The sequence below is a fragment of the Bombina bombina genome, chromosome 7 (assembly GCF_027579735.1).
Source record: "Bombina bombina isolate aBomBom1 chromosome 7, aBomBom1.pri, whole genome shotgun sequence".
Classification (NCBI taxonomy): Eukaryota; Metazoa; Chordata; class Amphibia; order Anura; family Bombinatoridae; genus Bombina; species Bombina bombina.
The window spans coordinates 280383874-280408386 of record NC_069505.1 but is presented as its reverse complement, the minus strand read 5'-3'; positions in this window follow the sequence as shown (position 1 = coordinate 280408386).

The window sequence follows — 24513 nt, the reverse complement described above, 5'->3', positions numbered from 1 at the left end:
GAACATTGTCATGGTCAGTGTGATATTTTTGTCTCACCAAACTTCAGGGTATAATATTGAAAGAATAAAATAATTGTAATGTAGCTCTATTCTTGTAAACAGCAAGTAAATATTACTTATTCTACTAGCATGCACAAGGTGAGCATTTACTTTAGTAATTGAAGTGAAAAGTATGGTATATATCACAATGTAGGATAATAATAAATGTTATGAGAGAAACTAGCTTAGCCTCAAAATATAAGATATAATTCCTTAATATGATTGACACAGAAAAAATGAGAAAAAATCCTTTATATTCAGGATAAGAAGTAAGGAGACAGAGTTTAACTCCGGATAAAGAAATGTTCATATAGCTTTCCTTAAGCTTCACGCACTCACACAAACACTCTAAAATATATATACAATGTTCCAACACACACGCAATATTGACCAGCAAGGAGGAGGTTAATTCAGTGTAATACACCTCAGGTAAGTAATGACACTTAGGGTTATATTAGGAAACCTTATGTTATGTATACAGTACGATACCCAAACCAGCGTGGTGACAGATCCAGATTTCCCCTGAAGAGATGGAGTAGCGTGGAGAGCGGTAGTAACAGCAGAGTAAGTGCTAAACCGGAGAATCAGAAGAGAGCGGCGTTCCGGTAGCAGCTTCTGTGAGTGCGGCTTCAGCCGCGTGTGAATTGAGATCCGGTAGCGTAGGGATATGATTAGGAGTATCATTCCGGTTGTATCAGGAAAGAAGTGCAGCAAATATGAGACACAAACAGTCTCCAACAGTATGAGAGTTAAGACCTGAAAGGGAAAATACACTGCTTGGATCAAGCAGTAACACAGGATGAGAGAATCCACTTTAATTTTCAGGCACTGAGTAATGGAATAGAACTTCCTTAAATAGGAGGAAGTGCTGATAGTCAGAAAGTCTTAAAGGGATATCACAGTCAGTCAGGAGTTGCCAACTTTCAGGCAAATAACAGTAAAGAATTTTAAAGCAGAGAATAGTCATTAAACAGGCCAAGGTCAAAATGGTAACAAGAGTATTAGCAGATGAGGAATGAGACAGAGAATAGTCTAGAACAAAGAACACAATCAAGCAGTACAAACAATAATGGAAAAGTACCTAGGAAGAAATTCCAATTATCAGGCACACAAATGACTCCTTCAGCGTCATAAAAAGCAGCCAACATGGGAATAATTAATATAAAAAATTACGTAAATAAAGGCCGGAAGAAAATGGAAAACGAACTGATGGGGGAAAAAATTGCGCAATGTATCATAACAAACCCCATTGCCAATAGCACACTTTCTTAGCACTGTAAAAGTTATATTTTCTTATAAAATTGTGCTCTTTGGGTTTTTCTAAAGATGGAACCCCCAGCCCATCAATGCATTTATACCAGAACAGAAGATACATGATATAAAGTGACAAAAAAAATACCTTATATGTATAGTTTAACAGTGATATGATACTGAAGTTCAGTTTAAGATAAAGGTTTCAATGTACAAAGCAGTGGATGCTGCTTCTTACCATGAACACGTTCTTTTGGGGTGATTGACAGGCCCTGCTGTCACGCAATTGATCACACATGAACAGGGGGCGGCATTGGTCATGGAAGTCCTTATGCAATTGTACGTGAGGGCAAGGCGGGAACCCTGTCTACCCTTTTGTACATGGGGCTCAAGTATTTTAACCAGAAATGCCCATAATCAGAAAATGTTAATTTAAAGTAAAAAAAGCATTTACAGAGTATCCAAAAGAAAAAATTTCTGCAAAGTGAAAGGCATATTACATAGATTAACTGACGTGTTTCACGATCCTTCACATACACGCAGAGTATTTAAGAGCTTAGTCACCCAGGGTAAATTGGTAATAAGTATCTAGGTAATATACAGTTCATGTAGACGAGCGCTTCATACACCAGCAGCCAGACATAAAATATACACTTCTGAGAGGTTCCTAAAATAATGAGCCACACACTATATACCAGTGAGACATCCAGTGTATACTACAGACAGATATACTAGACGTGGCAGTTTTAAAATAACACAAGTGTCCCTTCAATGTCTCCATCCATCTCCAGCCCTTGAAATTACCCAATGTCAGAAAACAAAAGTAAAATGAGAGGCATCAGTAAAAAGAGACAGATTCTCAATTGCAAACTAATGTGTTTCAGGGCTTGAGAGCCTGTTACAGAAAACAAAGACAGTCTGTTCTATAAAATGAAGCACAGCCCGTTTCTAATCAATTCCTGATTGTCATTTAACTGTCCTTTCATTTCAGTAAGAAAGTCAGCACGAAACAGAATTCATTTGTTACAGTTTCACAATCCAAAATGTAAACGGACACACAGAGAGAACGCGCTAGGAAAGATTAAAGAAAAAAAAATACATGAATGAAAAATGGAAATAAAAATACAGAAAGACAGAGGGCTAAAGACAGTAATAAATATAGCATGATACTGAGAAAACTAATCAAATTTGTCTTCTTCTATGACAGATTTATCACATAGTTTTGTTCATATCCAAATAATATATTTTGTGGGCAATAAAATTATATTTAGGGGTCGATTTATCAAAGGCTTTGCCTGCCTTTGCCCCCTATGACTGCAGGTTCTCACAAGAGAACCTTTAGTCAGTATTTATCAAGCAGCGGTCATCAGACACAAGAGAACCTGCAGTCAGTATTTATCAAGCAGCGGTCATCACTCACAAGAGAACCTGCAATCAGTATTTATCAGGCAGCCGTCATCAGACACAAGAAAACCTGCAGTCAGTATTTATGAAGCAGCGGTCATTAGACACAAGAGAACCTGCAGTCAGTATTTATCAAGCAGTGGTCATCAGACACAAGAAAACCTGCAGTCAGTATTTATGAAGCAGCGGTCATTAGACACAAGAGAACCTGCAGTCAGTATTTATCAAGCAGCGGTCATCAGACACAAGAGAACCTGCAGTCAGTATTTATGAAGCAGCGGTCATCAGACACAAGAGAACCTGCAGTCAGTATTTATGAAGCAGCGGTCATCAGACACAAGAGAACCTGCATTCAGTATTTAACAAGCAGCGGTTATCAGACACAAGAGAACGTGCAGTCAGTATTTATCAAGCAGCGATCATCAGACACAAGAGAACCTGCAGTCAGTATTTATCAAGCAGCAGTCATCAGACACAAGAGAACCTGCAGTCAGTATTTATCAAGCAGCGATCATCAGACACAAGAGAACCTGCAGTCAGTATTTATGAAGCAGCAGTAATCAGACACAAGAGAACCTGCAGTCAGTATTTATCAAGCAGCGGTCATCAGACACAAGAGAACCTGCAGTCAGTATTTAACGAGCAGCGGTTATCAGACACAAGAGAACCTGCAGTCAGTATTTATCAAGCAGCGGTCATCAGACACAAGAGAACCTGCAGTCAATATTTATCAAGCAGCGGTCATCAGACACAAGTGAACCTGCAGTCAGTATTTATCAAGCAGCGGTCATCAGACACAAGAGAACCTGCAGTCAGTATTTATCAAGCAGCGGTCATCAGACACAAGAGAACCTGCAGTCAGTATTTAACAAGCAGCGGTCATTAGACACAAGAGAACCTGCAGTCAGTATTTAACAAGCAGCGGTTATCAGACACAAGAGAACCTGCAGTCAGTATTTAACAAGCAGCGGTTATCAGACACAAGAGAACCTGCAGTCAGTATTTATCAAGCAGCGGTCATCAGACACAAGAGAACCTGCAGTCAGTATTTATCAAGCAGCGGTCATCAGACACAAGAGAACCTGCAGTCCGTATTTATCAAGCAGCGGTTATCAGACACAAGAGAACCTGCAGTCAGTATTTAACAAGCAGTGGTCATTAGACACAAGAGAACCTGCAGTCAGTATTTAACAAGCAGCGGTTATCAGACACAAGAGAACCTGCAGTCAGTATTTATCAAGCAGTGGTCATCAGACACAAGAGAACCTGCAGTCAGTATTTATCAAGCAGCAGTCAACAGACACAAGAGAACCTGCAGTCAGTTTTTATCAAGCAGCGGTCATCAGACACAAGAGAACCTGCAGTCAGCATTTATCAAGCAGCGGTCATAAGACACAAGAGAACTTGCAGTCAGTATTTATCAAGCAGCGGTCATCAGACACAAGAGAACCTACAGTCAGGATTTATCAAGCAGCGGTCATCAGACACAAGTGAACCTGCAGTCAGCATTTATCAAGCAGCGGTCATCAGACACAAGAGGACTTGCAGTCAGTATTTATCAAGCAGCGGTCATCAGACACAAGAGAGCCTACAGTCAGTATTTATCAAGCAGCGGTCATCAGACACAAGAGAACCTGCAGTCAGTATTTAACAAGCAGCGGTTATCAGACACAAGAGAACCTGCAGTCAGTATTTAACAAGAAGCAGTTATCAGACACAAGAGAACCTGCAGTCAGTATTTATCAAGCAGCGATCATCAGACACAAGAGAACCTGCAGTCAGTATTTAACAAGCAGCGGTTATCAGACACAAGAGAACCTGCAGTCAGTATTTATCAAGCAGCGGTCATCAGACACAAGAGAACCTGCAATCAGTATTTAACAAGCAGTGGTCATCAGACACAAGAGAACCTGCAGTCAGTATTTATCAAGCAGCTGTCATCAGACACAAGAGAACCTGCAGTCAGCATTTAACAAGCAGCGGTTATCAGACACAAGAGAACCTGCAGTCAGTATTTAACAAGCAGCGGTTATCAGACACAAGAGAACCTGCAGTCAGTATTTATCAAGCAGCGGTCATCAGACACAAGAGAACCTGCAGTCAGTATTTAACAAGAAGCGGTCATCAGACACAAGAGAACCTGCAGTCAGTATTTATCAAGCAGCGGTCATCAGACACAAGAGAACCTGCAGTCAGTATTTAACAAGCAGCGGTCATCAGACACAAGAGAACCTGCAGTCAGTATTTATCAGGCAGCCGTCATCAGACACAAGAGAACCTGCAGTCAGTATTTATCAAGCAGCGGTCATCAGACACAAGAGAACCTGCAGTCAGTATTTATCAAGCAGCGGTCATCAGACACAAGAGAACCTGCAGTCAGCATTTATCAAGCAGCGGTCATAAGACACAAGAGAACTTGCAGTCAGTATTTATCAAGCAGCGGTCATCAGACACAAGAGAACCTGCAGTCAGTATTTATCAAGCACCGGTTATCAGACACAAGAGAACCTGCAGTCAGTATTTAACAAGCAGCGGTTATCAGACACAAGAGAACCTGCAGTCAGTATTTATCAAGCAGCGGTCATCAGACACAAGAGAACCTACAGTCAGTACTCATCAAGCAGCGGTTATCAGACACAAGAGAACCTGCAGTCAGTATTTAACAAGCAGCGGTTATCAGACACAAGAGAACCTGCAGTCAGTATTTAACAAGCAGCGGTAATCAGACACAAGAGAACCTGCAGTCAGTATTTATCAAGCAGCGGTCATAAGACAAAAGAGAACTTGCAGTCAGTATTTAACAAGCAGCGGTCATCAGACACAAGAGAACCTGCAGTCAGTATTTATCAAGAAGCGGTCATCAGACACAAGAGAACCTGCAGTCAGTATTTATTAAGCAGCTGTCATCAGACACAAGAGAACCTGCAGTCAGTATTTAACAAGCAGCGGTCATCAGACACAAGAGAACCTGCAGTCAGTATTTAACAAGCAGCGGTTATCAGACACAAGAGAACCTGCAGTCAGTATTTAACAAGCAGCGGTTATCAGACACAAGAGAACCTGCAGTCAGTATTTATCAAGCAGCGGTCATCAGACACAAGAGAACCTGCAGTCAGTATTTATCAAGCAGCGGTTATCAGACACAAGAGAACCTGCAGTCAGTATTTAACAAGCAGCGGTCATTAGACACAAGAGAACCTGCAGTCAGTTTTAACAAGCAGTGGTTATCAGACACAAGAGAACCTGCAGTCAGTATTTAACAAGCAGCGGTTATCAGACACAAGAGAACCTGCAGTCAGTATTTATCAAGCAGCGGTCATCAGACTCAAGAGAACCTGCAGTCAATATTTATAAAGCAGCGGTCATCAGACACAAGAGAACCTGCAGTCAGTATTTATCAAGCAGCGGTCATCAGACACAAGAGAACCTGCAGTCAGTATTTATCAAGCAGCGGTCATCAGACACAAGAGAACCTGCAGTCAGTATTTAACAAGCAGCGGTTATCAGACACAAGAGAACCTGCAGTCAGTACTTAACATGCAGCTGTCATTAGACACAAGAGAACCTGCAGTCAGTATTTAACAAGCAGCGGTTGTCAGACACAAGAGAACCTGCAGTCAGTATTTAACAAGCAGCGGTTATCAAACACAAGAGAACCTGCAGTCAGTATTTATCAAGCAGCGGTCATCAGACACAAGAGAACCTGCAGTCAATATTTATCAAGCAGCGGTCATCAGACACAATAGAACCTGCAGTCAATATTTATCAAGCAGCGGTCATTAGACACAAGAGAACCTGCAGTCAGTATTTATCAAGCAGCGGTCATCAGACACAAGAGAACCTGCAGTCAGTATTTATCAAGCAGCGGTCATCAGACACAAGAGAACCTGCAGTCAGTATTTATCAAGCAGCGGTTATCAGACACAAGAGAACCTGCAGTCAGTATTTAACAAGCAGCGGTCTTTAGACACAAGAGAACCTGCAGTCAGTATTTAACAAGCAGCGGTTATCAGACACAAGAGAACCTGCAGTCAGTATTTATCAAGCAGCGGTTATCAGACACAAGAGAACCTGCAGTCAGTATTTATCAAGCAGCGGTCATCAGACACAAGAGAACCTGCAGTCAGTATTTATCAAGCAGCGGTCATCAGACACAAGAGAACCTGCAGTCAGTATTTATCAAGCAGCAGTCATCAGACACAAGAGAAACTGCAGTCAGTATTTATCAAGCAGCGGTCATCAGACACAAGAGAACCTGCAGTCAGTATTTATCAAGCAGCGGTCATCAGACACAAGAGAAACTGCAGTCAGTATTTATCACGCAGCCGTCATCAGACACAAGAGAAACTGCAGTCAGTATTTATCAAGCAGCGGTCATCAGACACAAGAGAACCTGCAGTCAGTATTTATCAAGCAGTGGTTATCAGACACAAGAGAACCTGCAGTCAGTATTTAACAAGCAGCGGTTATCAGACACAAGAGAACCTGCAGTCAGTATTTATCAAGCAGCGGTCATCAGACACAAGAGAACCTACAGTCAGTATTTATCAAGCAGCGGTTATCAGACACAAGAGAACCTGCAGTCGGTATTTAACAAGCAGCGGTTATCAGACACAAGAGAACCTGCAGTCAGTATTTAACAAGCAGCGGTTATCAGACACAAGAGAACCTGCAGTCAGTATTTATCAAGCAGCGGTCATAAGACACAAGAGAACTTGCAGTCAGTATTTAACAAGCAGCGGTCATCAGACACAAGAGAACCTACAGTCGGTATTTATCAAGCAGCGGTTATCAGACACAAGAGAACCTGCAGTCAATATATAACAAGCAGCGGTTATAAGACACAAGAGAACCTGCAGTCAGTATTTATCAAGCAGCGGTCATAAGACACAAGAGAACTTGCAGTCAGTATTTAACAAGCAGCGGTCATCAGACACAAGAGAACCTGCAGTCAGTATTTATCAAGCAGCGGTTATCAGACACAAGAGAACCTGCAGTCAGTATTTAACAAGCAGCGGTCATTAGACACAAGAGAACCTGCAGTCAGTATTTAACAAGCAGCGGTTATCAGACACAAGAGAACCTGCAGTCAGTATTTATCAAGCAGCGGTTATCAGACACAAGAGAACCTGCAGTCAGTATTTATCAAGCAGCGGTCATCAGACACAAGAGAACCTGCAGTCAGTATTTATCAAGCAGCCGTCATCAGACACAAGAGAAACTGCAGTCAGTATTTATCAAGCAGCGGTCATCAGACACAAGAGAAACTGCAGTCAGCATTTATCAAGCAGCAGTCATCAGACACAAGAGAAACTGCAGTCAGTATTTATCAAGCAGCGGTCATCAGACACAAGAGAACCTGCAGTCAGTATTTATCAAGCAGCGGTCATCAGACACAAGAGAACCTGCAGTCAGCATTTAACAAGCAGCGGTCATCAGACACAAGAGAACCTGCAGTCAGTATTTATCAAGCAGCCGTCATCAGACACAAGAGAACCTGCAGTCAGTATTTAACAAGCAGCGGTTATCAGACACAAGAAAACCTGCAGTCAGTATTTATCAAGCAGCGGTCATCAGACACAAGAGAACCTACAGTCAGTTTTTATCAAGCAGCGGTTATCAGACACAAGAGAACCTGCAGTCAGTATTTAACAAGCAGCGGTCATTAGACACAAGAGAACCTGCAGTCAGTATTTAACAAGCAGCGGTTATCAGACACAAGAGAACATGCAGTCAGTATTTAACAAGCAGCGGTTATCAGACACAAGAGAACCTGCAGTCAGTATTTATCAAGCAGCGGTCATCAGACACAAGAGAACCTGCAGTCAATATTTATCAAGCAGCGGTCATCAGACACAAGAGAACCTGCAGTCAGTATTTATCAAGCAGCGGTCATCAGACACAAGAGAACCTGCAGTCAGTATTTATCAAGCAGCGGTCATCAGACACAAGAGAACCTGCAGTCAGTATTTAACAAGCAGCGGTTATCAGACACAAGAGAACCTGCAGTCAGTACTTAACAAGCAGCTGTCATTAGACACAAGAGAACCTGCAGTCAGTATTTAACAAGCAGCGGTTATCAGACACAAGAGAACCTGCAGTCAGTATTTAACAAGCAGCGGTTATCAAACACAAGAGAACCTGCAGTCAGTATTTATCAAGCAGAGGTCATCAGACACAAGAGAACCTGCAGTCAATATTTATCAAGCAGCGGTCATCAGACACAAGAGAACCTGCAGTCAATATTTATCAAGCAGCGGTCATCAGACACAAGAGAACCTGCAGTCAGTATTTATCAAGCAGCGATCATCAGACACAAGAGAACCTGCAGTCAGTATTTATCAAGCAGCAGTCATCAGACACAAGAGAACCTGCAGTCAATATTTATCAAGCAGCGGTCATCAGACACAAGAGAACCTGCAGTCAGTATTTATCAAGCAGCGATCATCAGACACAAGAGAACCTGCAGTCAGTATTTATCAAGCAGCGGTCATGAGACACAAGAGAACCTGCAGTCAGCATTTATCAAGCAGCGGTTATCAGACACAAGAGAACCTGCAGTCAGTATTTAACAAGCAGCGGTCATTAGACACAAGAGAACCTGCAGTCAGTATTTAACAAGCAGCGGTTATCAGACACAGGAGAACCTGCAGTCAGTATTTATTAAGCAGCGGTTATCAGACACAAGAGAACCTGCAGTCAGTATTTATCAAGCAGCGGTCATCAGACACAAGAGAACCTGCAGTCAGTATTTGTCAAGCAGCCGTCATCAGACACAAGAGAAACTGCAGTCAGTATTTATCAAGCAGCGGTCATCAGACACAAGAGAACCTGCAGTCAGTATTTATCAAGCAGCAGTCATCAGACACAAGAGAAACTGCAGTCAGTATTTATCAAGCAGCGGTCATCAGACACAAGAGAACCTGCAGTCAGTATTTATCAAGCAGCGGTCATCAGACACAAGAGAACCTGCAGTCAGCATTTCACAAGCAGCGGTGATCAGACACAAGAGAACCTGCAGTCAGTATTTATCAAGCAGCCGTCATCAGACACAAGAGAACCTGCAGTCAGTATTTAACAAGCAGCGGTTATCAGACACAAGAGAACCTGCAGTCAGTATTTATCAAGCAGCGGTCATCAGACACAAGAGAACCTGCAGTCAGTATTTATCAAGCAGCGGTTATCAGACACAAGAGAACCTGCAGTCAGTATTTAACAAGCAGCGGTCATTAGACACAAGAGAACCTGCAGTCAGTATTTAACAAGCAGCGGTTATCAGACACAAGAGAACATGCAGTCAGTATTTAACAAGCAGCGGTTATCAGACACAAGAGAACCTGCAGTCAGTATTTATCAAGCAGCGGTCATCAGACACAAGAGAACCTGCAGTCAATATTTATCAAGCAGCGGTCATCAGACACAAGAGAACCTGCAGTCAGTATTTATCAAGCAGCGGTCATCAGACACAAGAGAACCTGCAGTCAGTATTTATCAAGCAGCGGTCATCAGACACAAGAGAACCTGCAGTCAGTATTTAACAAGCAGCGGTTATCAGACACAAGAGAACCTGCAGTGAGTACTTAACAAGCAGCTGTCATTAGACACAAGAGAACCTGCAGTCAGTATTTAACAAGCAGCGGTTATCAGACACAAGAGAACCTGCAGTCAGTATTTAACAAGCAGCGGTTATCAAACACAAGAGAACCTGCAGTCAGTATTTATCAAGCAGCGGTCATCAGACACAAGAGAACCTGCAGTCAATATTTATCAAGCAGCGGTCATCAGACACAAGAGAACCTGCAGTCAATATTTATCAAGCAGCGGTCATCAGACACAAGAGAACCTGCAGTCAGTATTTATCAAGCAGCGGTCATCAGACACAAGAGAACCTGCAGTCAGTATTTATCAAGCAGCGGTCATCAGACACAAGAGAACCTGCAGTCAGCATTTATCAAGCAGCGGTTATCAGACACAAGAGAACCTGCAGTCAGTATTTAACAAGCAGCAGTCATTAGACACAAGAGAACCTGCAGTCAGTATTTAACAAGCAGCGGTTATCAGACACAGGAGAACCTGCAGTCAGTATTTATCAAGCAGCGGTCATCAGACACAAGAGAACCTGCAGTCAGCATTTAACAAGCAGCGGTCATCAGACACAAGAGAACCTGCAGTCAGTATTTATCAAGCAGCCGTGATCAGACACAAGAGAAACTGCAGTCAGTATTTATCAAGCAGCCGTCATCAGACACAAGAGAACCTGCAGTCAGTATTTATCAAGCAGCGGTCATCAGACACAAGAGAACCTGCAGTCAGCATTTATCAAGCAGCGGTCATAAGACACAAGAGAACTTGCAGTCAGTATTTATCAAGCAGCGTTCATCAGACACAAGAGAACCTACAGTCAGTATTTATCAAGCAGCAGTCATCAGACACAAGAGAACCTGAAGTCAGTATTTAACAAGCAGCGGTTATCAGACACAAGAGAACCTGCAGTCAGTATTTAACAAGCAGTGGTTATCAGACACAAGAGAACCTGCAGTCACTATTTATCAAGCAGCGGTCATCAGACACAAGAGAACCTGCAGTCTGTATTTAACAAGCAGCAGTTATCAGACACAAGAGAACCTGCAGTCAGTATTTAAGAAGCAGCGGTCATTAGACACAAGAAACCTGCAGTCAGTATTTAACAAGCAGTGGTTATCAGACACAAGAGAACCTGCAGTCAGTATTTAACAAGCAGCAGTTATCAGACACAAGAGAACCTGCAGTCAGTATTTAACAAGCAGCGGTCATTAGACACAAGAAACCTGCAGTCAGTATTTAACAAGCAGTGGTTATCAGACACAAGAGAACCTGCAGTCAGTATTTAACAAGCAGCGGTCATCAGACACAAGAGAACCTGCAGTCAGTATTTATCAAGCAGCGGTCATCAGACACAAGAGAACCTGCAGTCAGTATTTATCAAGCAGCGGTCATCAGACACAAGAGAACCTGCAGTCAGTATTTATCAAGCAGCGGTCATCAGACACAAGAGAACCTGCAGTCAATATTTATCAAGCAGCGGTTATCAGACACAAGAGAACCTGCAGTCAGTATTTAACAAGCAGAGGTCATTAGACACAAGAGAACCTGCAGTCAGTATTTAACAAACAGCGGTTATCAGACACAAGAGAACCTGCAGTCAGTATTTATCAAGCAGCTGTCATCAGACACAAGAGAACTTGCAGTCAGTATTTATCAAGAAGCGGTCATCAGACACAAGAGAACCTGCAGTCAGTATTTATCAAGCAGCGGTCATCAGACACAAGAGAACCTGCAGTCAGCATTTATCAAGCAGCGGTCATCAGACACAAGAGAACCTGCAGTCAGCATTTATCAAGCAGCGGTTATCAGACACAAGAGAACCTGCAGTCAGTATTTAACAAGCAGCGGTCATTAGACACAAGAGAACCTGCAGTCAGTATTTAACAAGCAGCGGTTATCAGACACAGGAGAACCTGCAGTCAGTATTTATCAAGCAGCGGTCATCAGACACAAGAGAACCTGCAGTCAGCATTTAACAAGCAGCGGTCATCAGACACAAGAGAACCTGCAGTCAGTATTTATCAAGCAGCCGTCATCAGACACAAGAGAACCTGCAGTCAGTATTTATCAAGCAGCGGTCATCAGACACAAGAGAACCTGCAGTCAGTATTTAACAAGCAGCGGTTATCAGACACAAGAGAACCTGCAGTGAGTACTTAACAAGCAGCTGTCATTAGACACAAGAGAACCTGCAGTCAGTATTTAACAAGCAGCGGTTATCAGACACAAGAGAACCTGCAGTCAGTATTTAACAAGCAGCGGTTATCAAACACAAGAGAACCTGCAGTCAGTACTTATCAAGCAGCGGTCATCAGACACAAGAGAACCTGCAGTCAATATTTATCAAGCAGCGGTCATCAGACACAAGAGAACCTGCAGTCAATATTTATCAAGCAGCGGTCATCAGACACAAGAGAACCTGAAGTCAGTATTTATCAAGCAGCGGTCATCAGACACAAGAGAACCTGCAGTCAGTATTTATCAAGCAGCGGTCATCAGACACAAGAGAACCTGCAGTCAGCATTTATCAAGCAGCGGTTATCAGACACAAGAGAACCTGCAGTCAGTATTTAACAAGCAGCGGTCATTAGACACAAGAGAACCTGCAGTCAGTATTTAACAAGCAGCGGTTATCAGACACAGGAGAACCTGCAGTCAGTATTTATCAAGCAGCGGTCATCAGACACAAGAGAACCTGCAGTCAGCATTTAACAAGCAGCGGTCATCAGACACAAGAGAACCTGCAGTCAGTATTTATCAAGCAGCCGTCATCAGACACAAGAGAAACTGCAGTCAGTATTTATCAAGCAGCCGTCATCAGACACAAGAGAACCTGCAGTCAGTATTTATCAAGCAGCGGTCATCAGACACAAGAGAACCTGCAGTCAGCATTTATCAAGCAGCGGTCATAAGACACAAGAGAACTTGCAGTCAGTATTTATCAAGCAGCGTTCATCAGACACAAGAGAACCTACAGTCAGTATTTATCAAGCAGCAGTCATCAGACACAAGAGAACCTGAAGTCAGTATTTAACAAGCAGCGGTTATCAGACACAAGAGAACCTGTAGTCAGTATTTAACAAGCAGTGGTTATCAGACACAAGAGAACCTGCAGTCACTATTTATCAAGCAGCGGTCATCAGACACAAGAGAACCTGCAGTCTGTATTTAACAAGCAGCAGTTATCAGACACAAGAGAACCTGCAGTCAGTATTTAAGAAGCAGCGGTCATTAGACACAAGAAACCTGCAGTCAGTATTTAACAAGCAGTGGTTATCAGACACAAGAGAACCTGCAGTCAGTATTTAACAAGCAGCAGTTATCAGACACAAGAGAACCTGCAGTCAGTATTTAACAAGCAGCGGTCATTAGACACAAGAAACCTGCAGTCAGTATTTAACAAGCAGTGGTTATCAGACACAAGAGAACCTGCAGTCAGTATTTAACAAGCAGCGGTCATCAGACACAAGAGAACCTGCAGTCAGTATTTATCAAGCAGCGGTCATCAGACACAAGAGAACCTGCAGTCAGTATTTATCAAGCAGCGGTCATCAGACACAAGAGAACCTGCAGTCAGTATTTATCAAGCAGCGGTCATCAGACACAAGAGAACCTGCAGTCAATATTTATCAAGCAGCGGTTATCAGACACAAGAGAACCTGCAGTCAGTATTTAACAAGCAGAGGTCATTAGACACAAGAGAACCTGCAGTCAGTATTTAACAAACAGCGGTTATCAGACACAAGAGAACCTGCAGTCAGTATTTATCAAGCAGCTGTCATCAGACACAAGAGAACCTGCAGTCAGTATTTATCAAGAAGCGGTCATCAGACACAAGAGAACCTGCAGTCAGTATTTATCAAGCAGCGGTCATCAGACACAAGAGAACCTGCAGTCAGCATTTATCAAGCAGCGGTCATCAGACACAAGAGAACCTGCAGTCAGCATTTATCAAGCAGCGGTTATCAGACACAAGAGAACCTGCAGTCAGTATTTAACAAGCAGCGGTCATTAGACACAAGAGAACCTGCAGTCAGTATTTAACAAGCAGCGGTTATCAGACACAGGAGAACCTGCAGTCAGTATTTATCAAGCAGCGGTCATCAGACACAAGAGAACCTGCAGTCAGCATTTAACAAGCAGCGGTCATCAGACACAAGAGAACCTGCAGTCAGTATTTATCAAGCAGCCGTCATCAGACACAAGAGAAACTGCAGTCAGTATTTATCAAGCAGCCGTCATCAGACACAAGAGAACCTGCAGTCAGTATTTATCAAGCAGCGGTCATCAGACACAAGAGAACCTGCAGTCAGTATTTATCAAGCAGCGGTCATCAGACACAAGAGAACCTGCAGTCAGTATTTATCAAGCAGCGGTTATCAGACACAAGAGAACCTGCAGTCAGTATTTAACAAGCAGCGGTCATTAGACACAAGAGAACCTGCAGTCAGTATTTAACAAGCAGCGGTTATCAGACACAGGAGAACCTGCAGTCAGTATTTATCAAGCAGCGGTCATCAGACACAAGAGAACCTGCAGTCAGCATTTAACAAGCAGCGGTCATCAGATACAAGAGAACCTGCAGTCAGTATTTATCAAGCAGCCGTCATCAGACACAAGAGAAACTGCAGTCAGTATTTATCAAGCAGCCGTCATCAGACACAAGAGAACCTGCAGTCAGTATTTATCAAGCAGCGGTAATCAGACACAAGAGAACCTACAGTCAGCATTTATCAAGCAGCGGTCATAAGACACAAGAGAACTTGCAGTCAGTATTTATCAAGCAGCGTTCATCAGACACAAGAGAACCTACAGTCAGTATTTATCAAGCAGCAGTCATCAGACACAAGAGAACCTGAAGTCAGTATTTAACAAGCAGCGGTTATCAGACACAAGAGAACCTGCAGTGTGTATTTAACAAGCAGTGGTTATCAGACACAAGAGAACCTGCAGTCACTATTTATCAAGCAGTGGTCATCAGACACAAGAGAACCTGCAGTCTGTATTTAACAAGCAGCAGTTATCAGACACAAGAGAACCTGCAGTCAGTATTTAACAAGCAGTGGTCATTAGACACAAGAAACCTGCAGTCAGTATTTAACAAGCAGTGGTTATCAGACACAAGAGAACCTACAGTCAGTATTTAACAAGCAGCAGTTATCAGACACAAGAGAACCTGCAGTCAGTATTTAACAAGCAGCGGTCATTAGACACAAGAAACCTGCAGTCAGTATTTAACAAGCAGTGGTTATCAGACACAAGAGAACCTGCAGTCAGTATTTAACAAGCAGCGGTCATCAGACACAAGAGAACCTGCAGTCAGTATTTATCAAGCAGCGGTCATCAGACACAAGAGAACCTGCAGTCAGTATTTAACAAGCAGCGGTCATCAGACACAAGAGAACCTGCAGTCAGTATTTATCAAGCAGCGGTCATCAGACACAAGAGAACCTGCAGTCAATATTTATCAAGCAGCGGTTATCAGACACAAGAGAACCTGCAGTCAGTATTTAACAAGCAGAGGTCATTAGACACAAGAGAACCTGCAGTCAGTATTTAACAAACAGCGGTTATCAGACACAAGAGAACCTGCAGTCAGTATTTATCAAGCAGCTGTCATCAGACACAAGAGAACCTGCAGTCAGTATTTATCAAGAAGCGGTCATCAGACACAAGAGAACCTGCAGTCAGTATTTATCAAGCAGCGGTCATCAGACACAAGAGAACCTGCAGTCAGCATTTATCAAGCAGCGGTCATCAGACACAAGAGAACCTGCAGTCAGCATTTATCAAGCAGCGGTTATCAGACACAAGAGAACCTGCAGTCAGTATTTAACAAGCAGCGGTCATTAGACACAAGAGAACCTGCAGTCAGTATTTAACAAGCAGCGGTTATCAGACACAGGAGAACCTGCAGTCAGTATTTATCAAGCAGCGGTCATCAGACACAAGGGAACCTGCAGTCAGCATTTAACAAGCAGCGGTCATCAGACACAAGAGAACCTGCAGTCAGTATTTATCAAGCAGCCGTCATCAGACACAAGAGAAACTGCAGTCAGTATTTATCAAGCAGCCGTCATCAGACACAAGAGAACCTGCAGTCAGTATTTATCAAGCAGCGGTCATCAGACACAAGAGAACCTGCAGTCAGCATTTATCAAGCAGCGGTCATAAGACAGAAGAGAACTTGCAGTCAGTATTTATCAAGCAGCGTTCATCAGACACAAGAGAACCTACAGTCAGTATTTATCAAGCAGCAGTCATCAGACACAAGAGAACCTGAAGTCAGTATTTAACAAGCAGCGGTTATCAGACACAAGAGAACCTGCAGTCAGTATTTAACAAGCAGTGGTTATCAGACACAAGAGAACCTGCAGTCACTATTTATCAAGCAGCGATCATCAGACACAAGAGAACCTGCAGTCAGTATTTAACAAGCAGCAGTTATCAGACACAAGAGAACCTGCAGTCAGTATTTAACAAGCAGCGGTCATTAGACACAAGAAACCTGCAGTCAGTATTTAACAAGCAGTGGTTATCAGACACAAGAGAAGCTGCAGTCAGTATTTAACAAGCAGCAGTTATCAGACACAAGAGAACCTGCAGTCAGTATTTAACCCCTTAATGACCACAATGTACCCTGTATGTCACTGGTCGTTAAGGGTTTTTTCAGGACATAAAAGCATAAGTCTAGCAAGAACACGTTATTAATGCACTCCCTCCAGCAGGCTTTGTGGAATAGAGCAGTCTCAACGCTGGTGGCAAGGCCGTGCTATAAAACAATCAAGTCCCAAAAAAAGGCCAGTGACATACAGGGTACGTCGCTGGTCCTTAAGGGGTTAACAAGCAGCGGTCATTAGACACAAGAAACCTGCAGTCAGTATTTAACAAGCAGTGGTTATCAGACACAAGAGAACCTGCAGTCAGTATTTAACAAGCAGCGGTCATCAGACACAAGAGAACCTGCAGTCAGTATTTATCAAGCAGCGGTCATCAGACACAAGAGAACCTGCAGTCAGTATTTATCAAGCAGCGGTCATCAGACACAAGAGAACCTGCAGTCAGTATTTATCAAGCAGCGGTCATCAGACACAAGAGAACCTGCAGTCAATATTTATCAAGCACCGGTTATCAGACACAAGAGAACCTGCAGTCAGTATTTAACAAGCAGAGGTCATTAGACACAAGAGAACCTGCAGTCAGTATTTAACAAGCAGCGGTTATCAGACACAAGAGAACCTGCAGTCAGTATTTATCAAGCAGCTGTCATCAGACACAAGAGAACCTGCAGTCAGTATTTATCAAGAAGCGGTCATCAGACACAAGAGAACCTGCAGTCAGTATTTATCAAGCAGCGGTCATCAGACACAAGAGAACCTGCAGTCAGTATTTATCAAGCAGCGGTCATCAGACACAAGAGAACCTGCAGTCAGTATTTATCAAGCAGCGGTCATAAGACACAAGAGAACCTGCAGTCAGTATTTAACAAGCAGCGGTTATCAGACACAAGAGAACCTGCAGTCAGTATTTATCAAGCAGCGGTCATAAGACACAAGAGAACCTGCAGTCAGTATTTATCAAGCAGCGGTCATCAGACACAAGAGAACCTGCAGTCAGTAATTATCAAGCAGCGGTCATCAGACACAAGAGAACCTGCAGTCAGTATTTATCAAGCAGCGGTCATCAGACACAAGAGAACCTGCAGTCAGTATTTATCAAGCAGCCGTCATCAGACACAAGAGAACCTGCAGTCAGTATTTAACAAGCAGCGGTTATCAGACACAAGAAAACCTGCAGTCAGTATTTATCAAGCAGCGGTCATCAGACACAAGAGAACCTACAGTCAGTTTTTATCAAGCAGCGGTTATCAGACACAAGAGAACCTGCAGTCAGTATTTAACAAGCAGCGGTCATTAGACACAAGAGAACCTGCAGTCAGTATTTAACAAGCAGCGGTTATCAGACACAAGAGAACATGCAGTCAGTATTTAACAAGCAGCGGTTATCAGACACAAGAGAACCTGCAGTCAGTATTTATCAAGCAGCGGTCATCAGACACAAGAGAACCTGCAGTCAATATTTATCAAGCAGCGGTCATCAGACACAAGAGAACCTGCAGTCAGTATTTATCAAGCAGCGGTCATCAGACACTAGAGAACCTGCAGTCAGTATTTATCAAGCAGCGGTCATCAGACACAAGAGAACCTGCAGTCAGTATTTAACAAGCAGCGGTTATCAGACACAAGAGAACCTGCAGTCAGTACTTAACAAGCAGCTGTCATTAGACACAAGAGAACCTGCAGTCAGTATTTAACAAGCAGCGGTTATCAGACACAAGAGAACCTGCAGTCAGTATTTAACAAGCAGCGGTTATCAAACACAAGAGAACCTGCAGTCAGTATTTATCAAGCAGAGGTCATCAGACACAAGAGAACCTGCAGTCAATATTTATCAAGCAGCGGTCATCAGACACAAGAGAACCTGCAGTCAGTATTTATCAAGCAGCGGTCATCAGACACAAGAGAACCTGCAGTCAGTATTTATCAAGCAGCGATCATCAGACACAAGAGAACCTGCAGTCAGTATTTATCAAGCAGCAGTCATCAGACACAAGAGAACCTGCAGTCAATATTTATCAAGCAGCGGTCATCAGACACAAGAGAACCTGCAGTCAGTATTTATCAAGCAGCGATCATCAGACACAAGAGAACCTGCAGTCAGTATTTATCAAGCAGCGGTCATGAGACACAAGAGAACCTGCAGTCAGCATTTATCAAGCAGCGGTTATCAGACACAAGAGAACCTGCAGTCAGTATTTAACAAGCAGCGGTCATTAGACACAAGAGAACCTGCAGTCAGTATTTAACAAGCAGCGGTTATCAGACACAGGAGAACCTGCAGTCAGTATTTATTAAGCAGCGGTTATCAGACACAAGAGAACCTGCAGTCAGTATTTATCAAGCAGCGGTCATCAGACACAAGAGAACCTGCAGTCAGTATTTGTCAAGCAGCCGTCATCAGACACAAGAGAAACTGCAGTCAGTATTTATCAAGCAGCGGTCATCAGACACAAGAGAACCTGCAGTCAGTATTTATCAAGCAGCAGTCATCAGACACAAGAGAAACTGCAGTCAGTATTTATCAAGCAGCGGTCATCAGACACAAGAGAACCTGCAGTCAGTATTTATCAAGCAGCGGTCATCAGACACAAGAGAACCTGCAGTCAGCATTTCACAAGCAGCGGTGATCAGACACAAGAGAACCTGCAGTCAGTATTTATCAAGCAGCCGTCATCAGACACAAGAGAACCTGCAGTCAGTATTTAACAAGCAGCGGTTATCAGACACAAGAGAACCTGCAGTCAGTATTTATCAAGCAGCGGTCATCAGACACAAGAGAACCTGCAGTCAGTATTTATCAAGCAGCGGTTATCAGACACAAGAGAACCTGCAGTCAGTATTTAACAAGCAGCGGTCATTAGACACAAGAGAACCTGCAGTCAGTATTTAACAAGCAGCGGTTATCAGACACAAGAGAACATGCAGTCAGTATTTAACAAGCAGCGGTTATCAGACACAAGAGAACCTGCAGTCAGTATTTATCAAGCAGCGGTCATCAGACACAAGAGAACCTGCAGTCAATATTTATCAAGCAGCGGTCATCAGACACAAGAGAACCTGCAGTCAGTATTTATCAAGCAGCGGTCATCAGACACAAGAGAACCTGCAGTCAGTATTTATCAAGCAGCGGTCATCAGACACAAGAGAACCTGCAGTCAGTATTTAACAAGCAGCGGTTATCAGACACAAGAGAACCTGCAGTGAGTACTTAACAAGCAGCTGTCATTAGACACAAGAGAACCTGCAGTCAGTATTTAACAAGCAGCGGTTATCAGACACAAGAGAACCTGCAGTCAGTATTTAACAAGCAGCGGTTATCAAACACAAGAGAACCTGCAGTCAGTATTTATCAAGCAGCGGTCATCAGACACAAGAGAACCTGCAGTCAATATTTATCAAGCAGCGGTCATCAGACACAAGAGAACCTGCAGTCAATATTTATCAAGCAGCGGTCATCAGACACAAGAGAACCTGCAGTCAGTATTTATCAAGCAGCGGTCATCAGACACAAGAGAACCTGCAGTCAGTATTTATCAAGCAGCGGTCATCAGACACAAGAGAACCTGCAGTCAGCATTTATCAAGCAGCGGTTATCAGACACAAGAGAACCTGCAGTCAGTATTTAACAAGCAGCGGTCATTAGACACAAGAGAACCTGCAGTCAGTATTTAACAAGCAGCGGTTATCAGACACAGGAGAACCTGCAGTCAGTATTTATCAAGCAGCGGTCATCAGACACAAGAGAACCTGCAGTCAGCATTTAACAAGCAGCGGTCATCAGACACAAGAGAACCTGCAGTCAGTATTTATCAAGCAGCCGTGATCAGACACAAGAGAAACTGCAGTCAGTATTTATCAAGCAGCCGTCATCAGACACAAGAGAACCTGCAGTCAGTATTTATCAAGCAGCGGTCATCAGACACAAGAGAACCTGCAGTCAGCATTTATCAAGCAGCGGTCATAAGACACAAGAGAACTTGCAGTCAGTATTTATCAAGCAGCGTTCATCAGACACAAGAGAACCTACAGTCAGTATTTATCAAGCAGCAGTCATCAGACACAAGAGAACCTGAAGTCAGTATTTAACAAGCAGCGGTTATCAGACACAAGAGAACCTGCAGTCAGTATTTAACAAGCAGTGGTTATCAGACACAAGAGAACCTGCAGTCAGTATTTATCAAGCAGCGGTCATCAGACACAAGAGAACCTGCAGTCTGTATTTAACAAGCAGCAGTTATCAGACACAAGAGAACCTGCAGTCAGTATTTAAGAAGCAGCGGTCATTAGACACAAGAAACCTGCAGTCAGTATTTAACAAGCAGTGGTTATCAGACACAAGAGAACCTGCAGTCAGTATTTAACAAGCAGCAGTTATCAGACACAAGAGAACCTGCAGTCAGTATTTAACAAGCAGCGGTCATTAGACACAAGAAACCTGCAGTCAGTATTTAACAAGCAGCGGTTATCAGACACAAGAGAACCTGCAGTCAGTATTTAACAAGCAGCGGTCATCAGACACAAGAGAACCTGCAGTCAGTATTTATCAAGCAGCGGTCATCAGACACAAGAGAACCTGCAGTCAGTATTTATCAAGCAGCGGTCATCAGACACAAGAGAACCTGCAGTCAGTATTTATCAAGCAGCGGTCATCAGACACAAGAGAACCTGCAGTCAATATTTATCAAGCAGCGGTTATCAGACACAAGAGAACCTGCAGTCAGTATTTAACAAGCAGAGGTCATTAGACACAAGAGAACCTGCAGTCAGTATTTAACAAACAGCGGTTATCAGACACAAGAGAACCTGCAGTCAGTATTTATCAAGCAGCTGTCATCAGACACAAGAGAACTTGCAGTCAGTATTTATCAAGAAGCGGTCATCAGACACAAGAGAACCTGCAGTCAGTATTTAACAAGCAGCGGTCATCAGACACAAGAGAACCTGCAGTCAGCATTTATCAAGCAGCCGTCATCAGACACAAGAGAACCTGCAGTCAGCATTTATCAAGCAGCGGTTATCAGACACAAGAGAACCTGCAGTCAGTATTTAACAAGCAGCGGTCATTAGACACAAGAGAACCTGCAGTCAGTATTTAACAAGCAGCGGTTATCAGACACAGGAGAACCTGCAGTCAGTATTTATCAAGCAGCGGTCATCAGACACAAGAGAACCTGCAGTCAGCATTTAACAAGCAGCGGTCATCAGACACAAGAGAACCTGCAGTCAGTATTTATCAAGCAGCCGTCATCAGACACAAGAGAACCTGCAGTCAGTATTTATCAAGCAGCGGTCATCAGACACAAGAGAACCTGCAGTCAGTATTTAACAAGCAGCGGTTATCAGACACAAGAGAACCTGCAGTGAGTACTTAACAAGCAGCTGTCATCAGACACAAGAGAACCTGCAGTCAGTATTTAACAAGCAGCGGTTATCAGACACAAGAGAACCTGCAGTCAGTATTTAACAAGCAGCGGTTATCAAACACAAGAGAACCTGCAGTCAGTATTTATCAAGCAGCGGTCATCAGACACAAGAGAACCTGCAGTCAATATTTATCAAGCAGCGGTCATCAGACACAAGAGAACCTGCAGTCAATATTTATCAAGCAGCGGTCATCAGACACAAGAGAACCTGAAGTCAGTATTTATCAAGCAGCGGTCATCAGACACAAGAGAACCTGCAGTCAGTATTTATCAAGCAGCGGTCATCAGACACAAGAGAACCTGCAGTCAGCATTTATCAAGCAGCGGTCATCAGACACAAGAGAACCTGCAGTCAGTATTTAACAAGCAGCGGTCATTAGACACAAGAGAACCTGCAGTCAGTATTTAACAAGCAGCGGTTATCAGACACAGGAGAACCTGCAGTCAGTATTTATCAAGCAGCGGTCATCAGACACAAGAGAACCTGCAGTCAGCATTTAACAAGCAGCGGTCATCAGACACAAGAGAACCTGCAGTCAGTATTTATCAAGCAGCCGTCATCAGACACAAGAGAAACTGCAGTCAGTATTTATCAAGCAGCCGTCATCAGACACAAGAGAACCTGCAGTCAGTATTTATCAAGCAGCGGTCATCAGACACAAGAGAACCTGCAGTCAGCATTTATCAAGCAGCGGTCATAAGACACAAGAGAACTTGCAGTCAGTATTTATCAAGCAGCGTTCATCAGACACAAGAGAACCTACAGTCAGTATTTATCAAGCAGCAGTCATCAGACACAAGAGAACCTGAAGTCAGTATTTAACAAGCAGCGGTTATCAGACACAAGAGAACCTGTAGTCAGTATTTAACAAGCAGTGGTTATCAGACACAAGAGAACCTGCAGTCACTATTTATCAAGCAGCGGTCATCAGACACAAGAGAACCTGCAGTCTGTATTTAACAAGCAGCAGTTATCAGACACAAGAGAACCTGCAGTCAGTATTTAAGAAGCAGCGGTCATTAGACACAAGAAACCTGCAGTCAGTATTTAACAAGCAGTGGTTATCAGACACAAGAGAACCTGCAGTCAGTATTTAACAAGCAGCAGTTATCAGACACAAGAGAACCTGCAGTCAGTATTTAACAAGCAGCGGTCATTAGACACAAGAAACCTGCAGTCAGTATTTAACAAGCAGTGGTTATCAGACACAAGAGAACCTGCTGTCAGTATTTAACAAGCAGCGGTCATCAGACACAAGAGAACCTGCAGTCAGTATTTATCAAGCAGCGGTCATCAGACACAAGAGAACCTGCAGTCAGTATTTATCAAGCAGCGGTCATCAGACACAAGAGAACCTGCAGTCAGTATTTATCAAGCAGCGGTCATCAGACACAAGAGAACCTGCAGTCAATATTTATCAAGCAGCGGTTATCAGACACAAGAGAACCTGCAGTCAGTATTTAACAAGCAGAGGTCATTAGACACAAGAGAACCTGCAGTCAGTATTTAACAAACAGCGGTTATCAGACACAAGAGAACCTGCAGTCAGTATTTATCAAGCAGCTGTCATCAGACACAAGAGAACCTGCAGTCAGTATTTATCAAGCAGCGGTCATCAGACACAAGAGAACCTGCAGTCAGTATTTATCAAGCAGCGGTCATCAGACACAAGAGAACCTGCAGTCAGCATTTATCAAGCAGCGGTCATCAGACACAAGAGAACCTGCAGTCAGCATTTATCAAGCAGCGGTTATCAGACACAAGAGAACCTGCAGTCAGTATTTAACAAGCAGCGGTCATTAGACACAAGAGAACCTGCAGTCAGTATTTAACAAGCAGCGGTTATCAGACACAGGAGAACCTGCAGTCAGTATTTATCAAGCAGCGGTCATCAGACACAAGAGAACCTGCAGTCAGCATTTAACAAGCAGCGGTCATCAGACACAAGAGAACCTGCAGTCAGTATTTATCAAGCAGCCGTCATCAGACACAAGAGAAACTGCAGTCAGTATTTATCAAGCAGCCGTCATCAGACACAAGAGAACCTGCAGTCAGTATTTATCAAGCAGCGGTCATCAGACACAAGAGAACCTGCAGTCAGTATTTATCAAGCAGCGGTCATCAGACACAAGAGAACCTGCAGTCAGCATTTATCAAGCAGCGGTTATCAGACACAAGAGAACCTGCAGTC